This window comes from Mirounga leonina, unplaced genomic scaffold (genome assembly GCF_011800145.1).
Source record: "Mirounga leonina isolate KUSES-001 unplaced genomic scaffold, KU_Mleo_1.0 Mir_94, whole genome shotgun sequence".
In the NCBI taxonomy this organism is placed as follows: domain Eukaryota; kingdom Metazoa; phylum Chordata; class Mammalia; order Carnivora; family Phocidae; genus Mirounga; species Mirounga leonina.
Genome location: NW_023270855.1, coordinates 46848686 through 46864043, shown reverse-complemented (window position 1 = coordinate 46864043; position 15358 = coordinate 46848686). Strand labels below are relative to the sequence as shown.

The following is a 15358-nucleotide window of genomic DNA, read 5'->3' as shown; positions in this document are numbered from 1 at the left end:
CCCCTCCGGAACCCGGAAGCGGGAGCGCGCGGGGGAGCGGCGGGCGCGGCGGGGCGGAGCGGCCGGACCAGTGGTGGGCGGTCGGGCGGGCGGCCGGGCGGGGACCCGGCCCGGGACCGGCGGCGCGCGGCGGCCGAGGCCCAGGTGAGTGGCGGCGGCCGCGGGTTGGCGGCTTGCTCTCGAAGCTCGCATTGGCGGGTTGTCTTGTAGGCTACGAAGCTGAGGGTTAATGTTGGGAGGCGCTAAGGCTGGGGTCGAGGGAGCGGGAACGAGCTTGGGGGTCGTGAAGGGGTTGCCGGAGACGAGAGTGGGAGTGGGACGGTTAAGGAGAAAGTTGATGGGATGGGCCTGGTAAGGGAGTTTGCGGATGCAGAGTGAGCAGGTCTTGTGGCTTTGAGCGGCTTTTCTGAAGAGGACGTGGCTTTAGTGGTAGTTGGGGGTCGCAGGAAACGGGCTGGGAGGGGGAAAGGCAAGGAGGCGGGGTTGAGAGGCCCAGGCGGGGGACGTGGAGCAAGGCCGGTGGGGGGACAGCCGGGGTGCGATTGGGGGGAGAGTTACAGGACGGCCTGGGGGCATCTGCCCTCGATTGAAGGGGTAGAGGAATGGCTCCTGGGGGAGAGAAGCGCCTGAGATTCTGTGGGTGTTCAGATTCTGGAGGTCCGAACCCACTGGTGTGGCCGGCGGAATGGGGAAGGGGGCTATGGGGGATGGGAGAGGGGGAGAAAACTCATGGCGAGAACCGAGAGCCAGTTCAGGGGGATGCTGAGGGGGAGAGGAAAGGACAAGGGTACAGACGTTGGAGTGCAACCCATGGGATTTTGGGGCCCCCTTCCTCTCGATTTATCTGTTTCCTGACTTCACCCCCAACCGCTGGGTAACCCCCGGCGAGTCCCAGTGCCCTCTGGGCTGGTATTATGGTATTCCAGACTTGAAAACCACGCCACTCTCCTCCTAAGACAGGGCTGGCTGGAGCCGGGAGTCCCAGGGAGCAAGGAAGGAGCCTCCAGACCTCACTGGGGCCTGGAACTGGGTTTGAGAGGGGAGGGAGTGGGTGTGCACACACCCGCGTGTGCTAGGCTGTCACCACCTCCTCGGAGTTGCATCCTTGGACTTAAATGGGTAAAACGACATACAGGAAATCTGTCCCCCGGCGGCTGTGAGCTCAGCCGGGGAGAGGCAGGGCAGCCCACAGCCACGGGGCAGGCAGTCGGAGTGCTCTCCCTTCTTTCCCTGGTGCCCTGGTGCCCTGGTGCTCCGTAGGCCAGGGGTCTTTAAGAGAAAGCCACTCCTGCATCTCTTTGTCTGGGGTAGGAGTTGGTGGGGACATCGTGTCTTGCCGTTGGAGGGTCCCAGCTCCTACCTTCCTGAGGTGTATTCTGGTCTTGGAGTCTCCAGACTCCTGTGGCATCCAGGAGCAGTGGGAATAGTTTTAATCCGCATTAATTTCTCTTCTTTCCTAATCCTTGTCCAGGATCTGCCAGAAGGGCTTGGGGGGGGGGGGGCTGGGGCTGGGTTTATAGCTAGTTCAGGAGATGAATCTGGATAGATTATAAAGAGGGACACAGACAACTTCTTCCTTTACTTCCAGACTGCTCTGGCCCTTATGGAAGGTGGCTTTTGGTCTTGCTTGCCCCAGGGCACGTGATCAGAGCCCAAAGTTATGCCTCCTACAGACATTGAGTGTGGGCTTGCCCTGGCTAAGATACCCCCCAATGAACAGGACTGGAATCTTCTGGTTGCATGGCCCTGGTGCTTGTCTCCCAGTAGCAGGAGTGAAGGCAGGCAGGCTCTCATGTTGGAGGTCCCGACTTCCGTCAAGTCTCTTTGTCTGTTTCTTCACCTGCAAAATGAATGGCTTGACTTCAGTCAGCATTTCTCAACTTTAGAACCCAATCTTGAAAATCTTAGCGTCTCCGCACACAGCCTCCTCGTATTTTATACAGTGAATCCCCACTGCAGTGATCCCACTTGTGTTCAGCTTTCCATTGTATGGTTTGTATCCAAAAACAGCCTTTTTTACTGTTCCTTTATCTTCCGCATGGAAAATTCCACAAATTCCATGTTTGCTTTTGCACGTTATATCTGTTCCCAAAGCTTCAGCTACACCTTTCTGGTCAGAAATCCCTGAGTGAGACTCTCCCTCAGTTCCAGGCCTCTGGCTCAGAGGACAGGGTAGAGACTCAGGAATGTCCCCTTTCTGTTTGCCTGTATGCTCTATTTTCTGTCCCCAGCAGAGGCTTGTTAATTTACCACTTCCCTTTCCTCGGCTCCCCAAAGTTGTGTCTTATGTGGGCTCAGGAGTTCAATTCAGCAAGGGCTGATCCTTCCAGCGCTGGGGGCTGGGCCCCGGTGACAGAGATGAGCCTTCCTGCCCCAGAGGAGGGGATATTCTAGTGCTCTCCCTCCCACAGGAATAATGAAATGCCCGGTGGGTGGTCAGTGCAGCAACAGATGTGGTGGGATAGAATGAGGGATGACCAGTGCAAGCTTCAAGGCTTGGGGGATTCTGGCAAGTATCCTTGGAAGAGATGGCAAGGTCCAAGCCAGGCCTCGAAGGATACAGAGGTGTTAAATCAAGCCAGGAAGAGGGAATTGCATGAGCAGATCCCTGCACTGCCCTGCCCTTTATTGAGCATCCTTTGTGATGGACCCTTTTATACCCATCTCTTTTATTCTGCCAACCGGTGGCAAGCAGTCCTGGTTCTTTTCTCAGTATGGAAACTGAGGCTCAGGCAGGCGGCGATGCCAGAGATGGCTCCCTGGGCTTTCCAGAAACACGAAGGATTATTAGTAACCTCAAATTGGCAAAGACCAAATTGAGCACAGTTTCTCAACTGCAGCACCATTGACATTGGGGCTGGGTTATTTTTTGCTGTGGGGGCCGTCCCACAGGATATCAAGCAAATCCCTGGTCTCCACCCGCTGGACGCCAAGAGCATACACCCCCTGCATCATGACCACGAAAAATGTCTCCAGATGGGGCTGTGTCTCTGAGGGCACAAGAACCCCCGCTCTGTAGTGAAATCTGGTTACAGCCCGAGGCCTGCATCTGCCTCAGTGGGTCTCTGGTGTTTGGTCAGCTCCCAGACAACTGCTGCCAAGGGCAGGCATGGGGGCAAAGCGGCCGGCAACCGAATTCTGCCATCTGGTCAGTTCTTAATCTAGAGTCCTGATTTAAAAAAAAAAAAAAAAAAAAAAAAAGGCAGCACTGGAAAAGGACTGAGGGGGGAGTTAGGCAGCACGCCCCCAGAATGGGCAGCAGAGAAGGAACAAGAGGTGAGCCCGGGCCATCTTCGCTCACGGGGACAGCAGATGCCATTGTCTTTCTCTTTGTCTTACAACTGACCTGGATTTCTGCAGGAACCGTCCCTCGGCTCAGAACACATTGTTGCTTTTCTTCCGAGATTAGAGGTATTAGATTCTCTTCTCGAGAGCTACTTTGGGGGTGGCCCCAGATCAGTGTGGCTCCTAAAGCCACATTATCTTCTCCTGTTCGCCCTCGTGGCTCCAGATGCTGGCCACTCCTCGTGCACAGACTGTCTAACTTTTGCTCGTCATGCGTCCTCCTCTGCTTGTTCCCCAACCAAGACATTGCTGCTGTATCTCCGTGGGAGGAAACAGCACGTTCTGGGGCCGCCCCACCCCTTCTGGACATTGCCCTCCCCCACCAGTCCCCATCCACCAGCCCTTTGTGTGCCCAGCATCCCCAACCAACTGTGCCAGGCAGCCTCTGCTCGGCAGCCCCTGCTCGGCCTCCCCGCAGAGCAAGACAGGCCCTTCTCTCTGCCCTCGTCCGGAACAGACAGAGTTGCAGAACAAAGGGCTCTGTCTGAGCATCACCGGGTCCCCGACGGGCCCTGTCACTTCACCTCTTTTCACTTTGGCCCAGCACGGGCTTCGGAGATTAGGCATGTCTCAGAAACACAGCCGATGATCTTGGGTTCTACTCATTTCTTCGTCGAGACTTTCTGAGCCCATGCCCGATGATAAATAAAGTAGTGATTCAAAGGTTCAGCCTGCGGGTTAGTCGGAGCAATGAATAAGCTGTCCGGTCTGACTCACTCGTTTATAACCCAGCTCTGCCCTGCTCCACGGGGTTGTATGTGTAAGAGGGGACCCAGCCACAGTGCATTACTGTCGCTGCTGAGTGGAGGAGTCTCCCAGGGCCACTGGGACAAAGAAGCACAGACCCCGCAGCTTAAGCATCAGGGATTTATTGTCTCGTGGACCTGGAGGCCAGAAGTCCAAGATCAAGGTGTTGGCAGGGCTCGTTTCTTCTGAGGGGAGCATCTGTTCCATGGCCTCTCTCCTTGGCGTGTAGTCAGCTGTCTTCAAGATCATCCTCCTTCTGTGCGAGTCTGTGTCCGAATCTCCTCGTCAGGACACCAGTCCTGTTGGATCAGGCCCACCCTAATAACTTCATTTTAACTGAATCACCTCTTTAAAGATCCTCTCTCCAAATACAGTCAAATTCTGGGCTGCTGGTGGGTAGGACTTCAACATAATGAATGGGGGAGTGCGGGTGAGGTGAGACCCGCTTAAGCCCCTAACATTGAGTAAGGGACAAATTTCATTTTTATTTAGTGAAGAAGTTTTGGATAAATAGTTGCACCAGTAGAGTTCATTTTGTTTAGTCTTACTCTTAAATAAATATCTTAAGGGCGGTGGGCAAGTTGGCCACATCAACTTTGGAAGCATCCCGTTAGGAATCTTCCAGATCTCGCACATGTCCTTACACTTGGGATGACAGTAGAGAAGCAAGGACCCAGCTCAGGGGGGGAGTGGATCTCGTGTGACTTTACAAGGGGTGTATTTAGAGCCAGGCCTGGGAGACTGTGTGTGTCTGCCTGGGGGCTGGCTAAGGTTTATAATTAGGCGTACGGAGGTCTCTGTCCTCAGCGTTGCCATGGTCACAGGAAGGGGATCTAAAAGGGGCTCTGTTAATGAACCAAAATGACTTCGGGACCAGCTGCTGCCATAGGTGATTGGACAAAAAAAGTTTCTGGAAGATCTGAAAATCATCCAGCGAAAAGTGTTAACGAGGCAGGTGCAGAGTGGGCTTTCAGGGATACCGAGAGAACAGAACGGCCCTCGCCTCTTTATCCGGTGTGCAGATATCAGGAGTCGGGCCCACTGAGAGGTGCCCAGCACCAAGGCGAGCTTGTAACCCGGACAGGGCTTGTTAGGGGAGGAAGAGGGTCACATGAGAGCTCCCCCGATGAGCCCCAGCCAAGGTCATCTCCCTCGGAGGCTGGTGCCTCTGCATCCTCACAAGTGAAGTCAGAGCAGTGCATCTGCGACAGGCTTGCTGGGGCTTTGCCCTGAATCTACCCACTCATTTCTCTGGGCATCTCCATCCCGTCCTAGGAAGGTGGACCAGAGGGAGCCGAGGGGCAATACTTGAGATGTAGCTTCTCAGGTCTCTGGCATGCCCCCCGGGGCTTTGATTTCCTGGCAAGCAGGGTCTCTGGCCACTGCTTGCGAATATCCCCGGGGTCCTCGGCTGTCACGTGAAGATGCTGTTTATCAGACACTAGATACAAAGAAAGTGCCAGAGCCAAGCCCAGCCCACAGACCCTCAAAGAGCCAGTCTCCCCTCAGCGGTCCCATAGGAGTCTGGCTGCTGGCTTAGCAAGGAGCGGAGATGAAGATGGAGAAGCTGAGGGTGGGCTGCCAGGTAGAGAAAAGAGCCTGAAAGATGTCTCTAGGCCTCGGCAGCTGGGGCAGTCTTGCCGCCAGGCCGACCCACTCTCTCGCGCCCTCATTCTAAATATCGTGCAGTCAGGTGAACTTGGGCTTGGAATCTTGCTGATGTCTCCTGTGCCTGGGAGGCCCTGGGGACACCCTCAAAGTGTGTGAACATTGCTTTCCTTATTTATTTAAATCACAGTTGCTCAGCCTGGGCATTGGTGACACCTGGGGCTGGGGCATCATCTGTGGCAGGGATTGTCCTGTGTTGCAGTGTGTTGAACGGGCATCCCCAGTCTCCACCCACTAGATTCCAGTAGTGGTCCTCCTGCCCCTGACTCGTGAAAGGCAAAAATGTCTCAGGATATCGTTAAGTGGCCCCTTAGAGAAAAGTCACCCCAGATTGACTGGTTTAGGGGTTCCATGGGACCTAAGAGACTGTGTGTTCTATAATTTTGTTACTTAATTGAGGTCCTAGGATGCCGCACGCACATAAATGCACCGAGTAGGGAGGGAGAGAGGTTGTAACTCACAGATGCTGGGAGGGATCACCCTGGGTTGTACCATTTAACTCATCAGGACTTTTATTCTGATGTGTACATGAGCTAGGGACCTAACTCTTTTTTTTTTCCCCCCCAATAATTAACACAGTATTTCTCAATCTCAGCACTGCTGAAATTTAGGGCCAGATCATTCTCTGTGGTGGGGACTGTTCTCTGGGATAGGATACTGAGCAGCGTTCCTGGTCTCTCTCCACTCCCCCACCCCCACCCCAGTATAGCTCCCCTTCCCCTAGTCGGAACAATCAAACTGTCTCTTGTCATTGCCAGATGTCCCCTGGGGCCACAGTCGGCCTGGGAGAGAAAGCCGGTATGAAAGAATGCTAAGCTCTAGGGCAAGAAGAGTGGGCTGAGAACCATGTGTCAAGCCTGTGGCTGGCCCACAGGGACACTTTTACCCCCTGCCTCTGTGATGATGTGTGGATAGCTGGGAGGGGAACCACTCAGTGGCCATCACCAAAGATGTTGACAAAGCAGAACCCCGGGCTGTGGGCTGCCTGGGAGATCTCACTGGGTCCAAAAGTGGAACCAGATCATTATGGCAGAAGCCAGGCCAGAGGGTAGACTTCGTGGCCAGGAGGGGCCCTGGCCCAGGTAAAGGCCATGAGGCCCAGGGTCACAGGTGAAGGAGAGAAGGCGACTCTGAGGCCCGAGGACCCCACACTGCGGCCACAAGTGTTGGGGGGACAGAATGGGGCCGGTGACACAGGCTGTTCCGCGGGAACGGGAAATGAGGATAGGCTTCAGGGTCTTGTGGGCAGGACAAAGCGGTAAAGAAAGGGTCCAGGGTCTCTTTCTGAGAGGGGAATATTCTGAAGTGGGTGTGGTGGTGAGGGCCCGCATCTCTGAACACAGCGCAGACTGCCGCCCCGTGCCCTGCGAGCGTGTGAGCTGTGTGGTATGTGGATTCTACCTCAAGTAAGTCGTATTCAAAAGAAGGAAGAGTCTTATCAGACCGAGACGCTATTTTGAAGTTAAAACCGGCGGCGGGGGGCGGGGGGGGGGGGGGGGGGCGGCCGCCAGGTGCGGCGAGGCAAAGGGGATGTTGTGGAAGAAACCAGAACCAAGGGGGGGCCCCCGGTGGGAGGCGATGTGGATTTTGAGGTGATAACAGCTCATCTGCAGAGAGCTCAGGAACGGCCAGGTGAGCAATTGCTTTGTTCCAGCTTCCGGACGTGAGGTAGCCAGTGAGGCAGGACTTGCTCCCCAAGCGAGGTGTCCTGGGGACTTGTCCTCCAGGTGGGGGGGGGGGTTCCCGTGGACCTGAGTGGCTGACCCATGCTGGGCACTTCGGCCGAGGAGTGGGCCCGCTCTGTCCCTTGCGACCAGGCTGGCACAGAAGCCTCCTTGGAGCCCTGCCTGAGGTCTGTGAGGATCCCTTTAAAAGCACAGTGGGGCTCCGTGGGCCCCTTTCCCTTGTTTTTCGTGAGCCAAGGTCTCAAGCACAGCTTTTGTGTGTTGTCACTGTGGCTGCCCGCAGGAGGTTCTCGAGGTGGCTTTCTACCTGGGCATGACAGCAGGTGGGTTGTGTGATTTGGAGAGGGCTCCCCAAAGGGGTCTCTTCCGCCCATCTAGACCCCCTTCTCTGGGAGACTTCTGAGTCTCCATTGAGGGAGCCCACTGGTCACTGGGAAAGGACCTGAAGCGTGGACCCACAAGGCCTTGCAAGTCTGCCTTCCTCCTGTAACCAGAGCCATCCTGTGTCCCACTGGCCTGACCACCATCAATCTTCTCCCTCACTGTCCCAGACCCCTGCTGGAGCCGTGGACCAACAGCCCCCCATGGTCCACCTGCCTCACACAACCTGGTTGACCCCTTCCAGATGTCACTCTTGTCCTGGTTCTCACTGCCTCCAACCAGCCAGGCTCCCCATCAGACTTGCCTTAAAATTGAAACTCTGTCCCACGTTCACAAGGCCCGGCAGGGTCTGACCTTCTTGACCTCGGCCCCTCCCCCTCCAGCCTTGGCCCTGCTGGCCACACTGGTCCCCTTGTTCTGAGGCCAGCTCCAGCTGCCCCTGCCCTTGGCGCTCGCCGCCCTCGCCTCGGCCGCCCTCCCCAAGAGCTCAGTTCGTCTGCCCCTTCTCCCTGCACCGGCCTCAGCAACTGTCCTCTCTGAGCACTTCCCTGCCTCCTGGTTCCTCCAGAACGCCCACCCTGCCCTGGTCAGTTTCTGTCTCCATGGCAGCGCTGCTGACATCCGGGGGCCGGGGCATTTTCCGTGGTGGGGGTCATCCTGTACGCTGTGGGGTGTAGAGCAGCATCCCTGGCCTCCTCCCTCCAGTGGCGCCCCCCCACTCCCCCTGCAGTGACAACCAAAACGCCTCCAGCCTCTAGCCGGAGGCAGGTGTCCCCTGGGGCAGCGCAGACTTGCCCTCCTGTGATAACCACTGGTCGAATACTACCCCAGATTTTTCCTTTACCCCAGTGCTCTCGCCATTGGAAGTACCCCCTCTGCTCATGAGTTGGTTTGTCGTCAAGTTCCCTAAAGGCCAGGCCCCTTTGGCCTCCTTCACTTCCACATATCCACAATCCCCAGCCCGAGCAGGGCGGGTGCTACAGAAACATTTTGTTGACCAGAGAGACATTGAAAGAAGACAGCCTGTTCTGTTTCAGAGGGGGCCAGGGAGGTAGTCACAGACCCCAGGGAGAAAGATCAGCCTCTCTGCCTCGGAGGGCAGCTGACTTGAATGGAACGTGCCCCCCCCACACCTCCACACCCCCCAGCCCTGTGCATGCCTGAGGGAGGGGCTATCTCCAGGGCCCAGACCAGTTGGGCCAGACTGGAAGGTTTGGAGGGGAGGATTTAGGGAAGAAAGGGACAGTCATGCAAGGGTGTTTGGGATGGGCTTCTCGGGGATACACAAATAAAGCAGAAGAAAGGCAGTGGTCCTTCTTGATGAGGGCCTTGCTCAGAGCATCTGGTATCTTCTGCTCTGGACACTTGGATTCATGTCCTGGGGCTGCCATAAATGGGCACCACAAACCCAGTGGCTTAAACAATAGAAAGTGATTCTCTCGATGTTCTGGAGACCAGAAGTCCAGAATCGAGGCATCGGTGGGGATTTGCTCCCTCCAAAGGATCCAGAGGTGGGGGGGTCCTTCCTTGCCTCTTCCAGCTTCTGGGGGCTCCAGGCGTTCCTCGGCTTGTGGCCACATCACCCCGTGTAGATCTTCAGTTGCCCTCCGGCTCTGAGCTGCCACACCTGAGAAATAGGCTGAGTTTGTGGCTGTTCCTCAGCGTGTCCGTCTTTACGATTGTTTTACGTGATCGTTTCTTCTTAAAAAGGCTCCCCTGGCTGAAGGAAGTGTGCGTTGGAAAGTAGAAGCGCGCAGGATTTTAAGTGGTGCTTCGTACATGATTCTGCTATAATGCTGGCTTTCTCCTTTTAGCTTGAGAATGATTTCATCTGACAAACATGTGGATTCAAATTATGGCCTTATATAAACGAAGCAGCTACGCTACACTTTCTGGAGGCCCCCGTCCGCCTTATTTTCCAGTGAATTCTGAATTATTCGCCAGGCCGGTAGGCAGAACCTTGCATTTTTGAGCACCGCCCTGGCCAGGCCTCGAGAACGGCTCCTTCACGTTTGCCCCCTCACCCCCAGGGCGTAATTTTGGGTTGTGTCCTTCCCTCCCCCCAACCCCCACCGGCTTTGCCTGCCCCTCCCTTCTCCAAGAACATATAAGACAAAGGCCCTGAATTTTCAAAGGGCCGAAAGTATACAAGTGCGGTGTTTGCAAAAGCCTTTTACTTTCCCAGGGTTTTTTTCAGTAGGAATTTCTCTGGCTGGGGTAAAACGCACCTAACCTAAGAATTAGCATTAGGAACATCAAGTGGATTCCCCCGCCTTGATCTAGTTGTGGAACGGCTCCCTCTCCCCAAAGGGAAATGCCGTTCCCCGTGAGCAGGCACCCCCCACCCCCACCCCCCAGCCCCCGGCAACCGCTAATTGCTTTCTGCCTCTCTGCATTTGCCTGTTCTGGATGTTTCACGTAAATGGAGTCTTACACTGTGTGGCCTTCTGCGTTGGGCTTCTCTCACTCAGCACGGTGTTCTCAAGGTCCACCCACGGCCAAGCTCGTGTCAGGGCTTCGTTCCTTTTTATGGCTGAGTAATGTTCCACTGTATGGATAGACCCCATTTGATTTAGCCACTCATCCTCGGATGGGGCATTTTGTTTCCGCCTCTTGGCTCTTTCCCTGGGCAGCTTTATAGTCTGCCAGCTTGGTCTCCATTTGGCGATGAGGACATGGTTCACCCATGCAGGTCTGGGTAGACAGGTCCCGTCAGTCGGGAGATGGGTTTTGTATCCCCTTCACACGCTGTGAGTGCTTCGGTGAACGTCAGTTGGAGGGTGGAACAGCATTATGGTTCAGAGTAAGGATGAGGATGCAGGTTTTCAGGACCCGCTGCCCCCAGCACGGCTGCAGCCTGCAGTCGCCACTTGGCCGAGCCGTCCCCCTGCCACCCCCATCCAGGGACCTGCCGCCCCCAGTTCCTCAGCCCCGGACCTACTTCCTTTCATTCTGGGCACAGTCTGGGGATTCTTGGGGCACAGGTTTCACATCCACTTGTGACCAGGACCTTAAAGCCACAGCGTGACTAACTTCCAGATCTTGGGCTCTGTTAAGACTCTGAGGAAGGCGGTGCTTGGAAGCCAGAGAAAACAGCCTAGCCCCTCCAAGAGAGAGGTCATTGTTTAAGAATGTTCCCTGAAGCTGTGATAATCAAAACAGCATGGCACCACGCTGGCATCAACAGCCCAGAAGGCAACCCACTCATATAAGATAACTTCATATACTGTATTTAAGAAGCTGGGAGATGCCCCGATCAGGGGAGGGGATTCTTTAATGAAAGAGATCACCTGGATCCCCATTTCACGTCCCACACCATACTGGGTTGACTCATGTCTCCCCCACATTCATGTCCACCTGGAACCTCAGATTGTGACCTTGATGGGAAATAAGGTCTTTGCGGATATGATAAGTGACAGATCTCAAGATGAACTCATCCTGAATCCAGTAACTGGTGTCTCTATAAGAAGAGAAGGCACAGGGGCACCTGGGTGGCTCAGTCGGTTAAGCGTCTTCCTTGGGCTCAGGTCATGATCCCAGGGTCCTGGGATTGAGGGTCCTGGGATCGAGTCCCGCATCGGGCTCCCTGTTCAGCAGGGAGTCTGCTTTTCCCTCGCCCTCGACCCCTCCCCCTGTTTGTGTGCCTTCTCACTTTCTCTCTTTCAAATAAATAAATTCTTAAAAAAAAAAAAAAGACATAGAAACAAAAGACACCATGTGATGATGAATGAAGAGGTCAGAGGGATGCATTTTTTTTTTTTTTAAAGATTTTATTTATTTGACAGAGAGAGACACAGCGAGAGAGGGAACACAAGCAGGGGGAGTGGGAGAGGGAGAAGCAGGCTTCCCACGGAGCAGGGAGCCCGATGTGGGGCTCCATCCCAGGACCCTGGGATCATGATCTGAGCCGAAGGCAGATGCTTAACGACTGAGCCACCCAGGTGCCCCCAGAAGGATGCATTTATAAGCCAAGGAGCGCCAAGGGTTGCCAGCAGCCGCCAGAAGCTGGGGGAAGCATGGGACGGATTCTCCCTCAGAGCCTCCAGAAGGAGCCAGCCCTGCCTGCCAACACCTTGATTTTGGACTCATCCAGAAATGTGAGACAAGAAATTTCTGTTGTTTTAAGTCACCCAGTTTGTAGTACTTTATTACAGCGGCCCTAGGAAACTCCTCCACCACCAAAATAATTTCCAGATGGATAAGAGTGTACATGTAAAGAATAAATCGGGGAAGGAGAGGGTTGTCAACCAAAAATATTAGTTCCGTGTTAATTAGACCTGGGAGAGGAATGGGCAGCAGACATGAAAGAAATCACCCACAGATCTGACTGCCTGGAAAATCCAGTATTTGTATCCAGAAATACCATAAGTAAAAGCAAATCGCCCTTGACCCTGACAAACCATTAATACCCTTCCTATACAAAGAGCTGTTCCAAAACAATAAGCAGGAAAAAATGAGCAAAGGACACAAACAACTTTTTTTTTTAATTAATTAATTTATTTATTAGAGCGCAAGCGAGCGAGAGAAACAGCATGAGAGGGGAGAGGGTCAGAGGGAGAAGCAGGCTCCCCGCTGAGCTGGGAGCCCGGTGTGGGATTCGATCCCAGGACTCCGGGATCATGACCTGAGCCGAAGGCAGTCGCTTAACCAACTGAGCCACCCAGGCGCCCCAAGGACATGAACAACTTAACAGAAACAGAAAAATAGTTGCTCACCACATACAATTTTTTTAAAAGGCCCGCCTGACAGTCGAACGAATGTAAATGCTCTTTTGAGCCCACTGATGGCTGTGAGTTGAGAAAAATATTAACACTTGGTGCCAGCAAGGAAGCTGGGAGGCAGGCACTCTCATACCACTCCTGGCAGACCTCTCCCTTGGGTGGGTCTCTTGGGAAGTCACTTTGGCAGAATGGATGGGGGTGGGGGGTGCTTCTCAGTGAGAACGCAGAGGGAATCAGATCAGCCCAATGTTGTAGGGGAAATGATCCTGTAGCGGGAACTCTGTGCTTCTGCCGTCGGCGACAGTGCACCCTAAGATTTTGCATTGAGAGCAGAGTTGTCCTGGAGCTGGTGGAGGGGCTCGGAGGGCGTTCTGACCTGAGGAGACAAGAACAGTACCCAGGGGAGGCAGCAGGGTGGGGCAGGCCCCCCATCTGGGGTGCAGATGAGGGAAAGGGAGGGCAAGGTGCCTGGGAGTGGGGGGGGGTGGCTGGCCCTCCAGGCCTGTGGTGAAGGCCTGGTGGGTATCTCATGGGGACACAGCCCAGTCAAGGAGAACTAGGCTTTCTACAGTGGGTCAGGGCTTTGGACAGCTTCTCCCTGATGGGCTTGGAGAAGCCTGCAAGGTCTGGTCTTTGAACCTGGGCCTGGTTGGGTAGGGAGGGCCTGGAGCGTTTCCAGTGAGTCAGTGTAGAGACCAAGAGGTAGCCATGCTTAATTGGGCCCAATGGCCAGGGGCTCTGAGGGCTGGCCACGGGGTGCCTTTGAGGGGCCCTGTGCCAGGACACGCACATCTAGACCAGTGTTCCCTGGGGTTCCCCTGCAGCAGCCCAGAGAATGGAGGCAGGAGGTTCTACCTAGGGGCCCTCCTGATTGGTGAGAAGAGAGGGCAGCTCTGGGGACACGGTGACAGCAGTCAGGATGTGGGCAGGGAGGATGTGGGAGGGGGAGCAGGGAACAAGCCTTCTGGGTGTTTGGGGCTGGGAGAGGTGGCCTGTGGTGGGCTGGAGGTGGAGCGTGGCCCCTGGGGACATGCAGCAGAGTGGATAGGTGTGTGTGTGGGGGGGATAGTCCCTGCACCGGAGCAGATCCAGGTGCATCCCCAGGGCTGCAGAGCAAGTGAGCAGAACCAGGAGAGGCCGGTGGCCGGCAGATGTGACTGGTAGGAGCGTGGTGGCATCTTTGGGGAGAGGCACAGTGGTTTTTATGGGGGGGGGGGGGGGTGGGTTTGGGGGGGGGGGGGGATGTTGGATTGAGGGACAGGTGGGAGTGGGAAGAGCTGGCTCCAAGTCATGTGGAAGGGAGGAGGAAACCAGGCTTTACCCTGGGCGGGAAAAGGGTTTATTAGCGTCTTTGGTTTTAAGGCACGTGAACTGTTTCAAGGGGAGGATCGTTCGTCCTTCCGTTCAGGAAGGGGGGGGAAGGAGAGTGTGGGCTCCCTGGGGAGAAGGGCTCCTACAGGGGACTCCAGACGCTCTCTGTCTTGCCCACCCCTTCTCTTTGGCTATCCCCCTCCTCACAGCCCTCATAGTCAGCAGCCACCCTGAGTAAGTCTTATCTCCTGCCTCCTGGCCAGGGGGGTGGGGCAAGCACCAGCCGGTCCTGTGACTGCCCGCATGGCCCCCAGTCTCTGAGCACGGGGTTGTCTCCTGCACCCCACGCCAAGGGGCCCAGAGCTGCAGACATCCCTTGTGGGGCTCCGAGGGGATCTGATGATTGACTGACCCTGGAGGGCGGGGTGGCACAGAATCTAGCTGGCCATGTTGAGTTTGACCAGGCCCCCGCCAGGGCAAGTGAGGGAGGTCTTTGGAGCAGGAACAAGATCACATTGGTGGGCTCTGATGGCTTCTCACTCAGGTCAGTCAGTGTCTGCTGGGAGGAGAAAGCAGGCACATCTGTGCGACCCTTCCACCACCTGCATTCCTGCACTTGGACATGAGACAGCCCAGAACCCTGAGTCTGTGAGCCGGATCTCGCCTCCAGAAGTTGTGGTGCACGTACGTCAGCCATGTCCCCACAAGTGCAGGTCACAGAAGGGGCCCGTTCTGCCTGAAGCCCTGGCTCTGTGCATGTGTGTGTGCGCGCACACACGCGTGTGTTCACATTAAAGTGCTGTGCGTGCACGCATGTCCCTGTGTGTGCATGCATGCACGCGTGTGTTCACGCGAAACTGCATGCACGTGCATCCCTGTTTGTGTCTGTGCTTTGGTGTGTGTGTGCACGAATGTGGGTGTATTCATGTAAAAGGGCATACACGTCCACGTGTGTCCATGTCTGCACGTGTCGTGTGCTCATGAGCATGTGCGTGCCCTCGAGTGGCCGTGGTGAAGGTGCATATCTACAGTTCTGGCCCCTGCATTTCTCACCTGGCTTGGAAACAGCATAAACTGTCCAGCTTCCCCAGCTGTGCGGTGCTGCCCGTGAAGGTTCTGTGATCAGTTCTAGTTACGTCAGGGGACAGCCAGGCGGACAGCACCACCTGGCACCTCTGAACACCTGACAACGGGTTCCCAGCTCTCTCTGCTGCGGCATCCAAGGAACTCATTGACGGGGCTCAGGGGTTGGACATTTTGAAAAGACAGCAAGAAGTTTTAAAAGAGGCTCACCTGGGGGACTGGGTTCTTTCATAAGCCACGTAATTTTTATTTTTAATTTTTTTAAAGATTTTATTTTTTTATTTGACAGAGAAAGAGATAGTACAAGCAGGGGGAGCGGCAGGGAGAGGGAGAAGCAGACTTGCCGCTGAGCAGGGAGCCCGATGTGGGGCTCCATCCCAGGACCCTGGGATCATGACCTTAGCCAAAGGCAGACGT

At 55.3% G+C, this 15358-nt stretch overlaps 1 protein-coding gene across 10 annotated transcripts in view; it reads left to right on the top strand.

Annotated features, from left to right (window-relative positions):
- Positions 1 to 60: 60 nt before the first annotated feature.
- MYO9B (myosin IXB) overlaps positions 61 to 15358 on the top strand; it is an 88216-nt gene continuing 72918 nt past the window's right edge. For 9 of the 10 annotated variants that reach the window (XM_034998117.1, XM_034998115.1, XM_034998112.1 and 6 more), the window contains exon 1: positions 61 to 144. The gene's annotated coding sequence lies outside the window, so the exon portion shown is untranslated. Of the gene's footprint in view, positions 145 to 14402; positions 14543 to 15358 lie in introns of all 10 variants that reach the window. The other variant, XM_034998110.1, reaches the window with a different exon arrangement.